This window comes from Phaseolus vulgaris, chromosome 4 (genome assembly GCF_000499845.2).
Source record: "Phaseolus vulgaris cultivar G19833 chromosome 4, P. vulgaris v2.0, whole genome shotgun sequence".
Classification (NCBI taxonomy): Eukaryota; Viridiplantae; Streptophyta; class Magnoliopsida; order Fabales; family Fabaceae; genus Phaseolus; species Phaseolus vulgaris.
Window position 1 is genome coordinate 19408375 of NC_023756.2, and position 2684 is coordinate 19411058.

Sequence of the window (2684 nt, forward strand, 5' to 3'; positions counted from 1 at the left end):
CAAGCTTTGCTTCTCCCTAGAACTCTAGGCTCTAAACTTCACATCCTTCACCTTTCCTTGGGCTGGCCGAACCTCCCTATGTTCATACCTATCATGAACCTTCAACATCACTCTTAGGAGGATCTTGCACACGCACCTCCATAGCTTCCGCACCATTTTCTTACATGATTCAAGAAGACCTTCATGAAATTTGCCATCACTTTGTCTTTGTGTTTTCAGGCATTCATCGAAGGAAAAGCACGTGCGAGCACAGAGATTCTGGACATGAGAGTGACGTAGATGCACGAAGACGTTTTAGGTCAACCGGCAGAACAAACAAATAGTGTTATCTCCTGCCCTTACTTTAACAAATATATTATTTCTCCTAAAATTCAATTTTAACCTTGTTTTTGTGTCAAAACTCTCTCACAATTCTAATTCTCTTTCAAGTTTTTTCATTTGAAAACTGATAATTGTAGGATATGCAATAAATGAGGATGATTGATTTGACTAAATAAGTGGGATGTTTGTACTTGCTGAAGATTGAGACTTCAAATAGAAAATGACAGAAGTTCAGGTCAACAAATTTAATGTATTCTTTATTTCCTACGATAAATTCTTGCAAGTAAAGAATGACAATAAATGATAAATGCACATAATTTAATAAATAAATAATATTTTTGAAAATGGGAATCATGACAAAAATTTATGTGGAGTTTTTTCTTCACATAGGAGCGAAGATTTGCGAAGAAAATAAATCATATAAATCTATACTTTATTATATATACGTTTATATTTTTATATAATTAGTTTATTAGTATTTATATTATAAGCAAATAAATATAATTAATTGTATAATATAATATAAAAAAAATTATTAAAATAATAAAAATATTAAAAATATTAAATATATTAAATATATAAAATAATAATTATAATAAATAATAAGTTTATGAAATAACAATTATAACAAATAATTAAAATAGTTATAAAGAATAAATAATAAATAATAATAATTAATAAAAATAAAAATAAATCTAATTATTTATATAATAATATTATTATTGTTATTAATTATAAAAAATAAATATATAATTTTTTTTTCATATATTTTTAAAAGTAAGAATAAATTTGTAAAGTTATATTTAACACATTTTAAATAAATTAAAAACTTGCACATAACCATCACATGAGTCACAAAATTCAATAAACTTTCTTCACAAATCTATTCTAATATACCACAATCCAAACAACCTCACATTCCTCTCAAATCACTCCAAATCCACTTCCTCAATTCTCCTCTCTCATCTAAACACTATAAGTATTTTTTGAGGTAAAAGTTGCAAGTTAGACTAATCCATCTCTTGTCAATTTCTTCAAAAAAATATATAACAAATTTGTATGATTACATATAAAACACAATTCATCCATCACGACCATTAAAGAATCAACAAATGTTGATTCTTTACCTCACTTTATCATAAAGAATCGCAATGCGTGTGGCACATGAGGAATATTACATCATTCATTCACCATGACCAAAAAAGAATCTAACAAATTTTAATTCTTTGCATCACTCATAAAATTCGCTACACGTCACAACTAACACATGAAAAAGCTTCTTACACATTTATGGAATCAACCAAACTACATCTTATTCTACTTTCAGTTTGTTACACTTCTTTTGTTGTGTATAAAACAACAACCAATATATTGGTTTTATAATAAAAATGTTAAATATATTTTTTTATCCTTATACTTTCACACAAAATTAGTTTTTATATATTTTTTTTCAAACTTTAGATCTTAGAGTAGTTGTAGAAAGAAAATTATTGAAATATGTCACTATCAGTTTTTTTACATGCCAAACGAATTTTCAGTGTGAACTAGGATGTTAATATATCAGGTTAACTCATAATGTGGATGTTATAATATTATAATACAATCAACACTACAAATTCATTTGTTATGTAAAAAAAATACTAGTAAAAATTCATTTCAATAATTTTCTAAATAAAGATATCTAAAATGTTTAAAGTTTAGATTAAAAACAAAAATCAATTTCACATTTTAATACAATTACGAAAGAACATATTTAATCCTACACAAAAATCAATAGAAATACTTTATGACTTCCTAAATAAATATACTCTGCGTTTTTTCTTAAATTATTTAAATATATAAAATAATAAACAGTTACAAAATGATAATTAATTTTTTATCCTTAAAAAAAACAACTTAAGTAACTGTTGCTAGAGATCATAACAAAGAAACCGTCAAATTTTGAAAGATTCCATGTGTGTGTGCTTTATTTGGAATAGTTAGTACCAATTGCATTTATTAATTAAAAAGTTAGACACAAATAATTAATAGATTAATTAAAATGTTAAATTGTTTAGATGTTATTTTATTTTAATTTTTGAAAAAAAAACATTTTTAATTAGAATAATTTGAGATGAAACTTGTAACACTATCCAACCAAGTCAAATGAAAAAAAAAAACACCAATTCACTATTTCATGTCAGACATCACAAGTAAATTGAATGGAAACGTTCACATAGAAAATCGATCAAGTCCACTGTATCACAGAAAGGAAGGTTATCAATTAATATATATATTTAAAATTATTAATAAAACACCTCAAACTTGATTGAAATTAAAATTTTCAGAATTTCTAATTTGAAACTGTATATTTTTATTCGCAA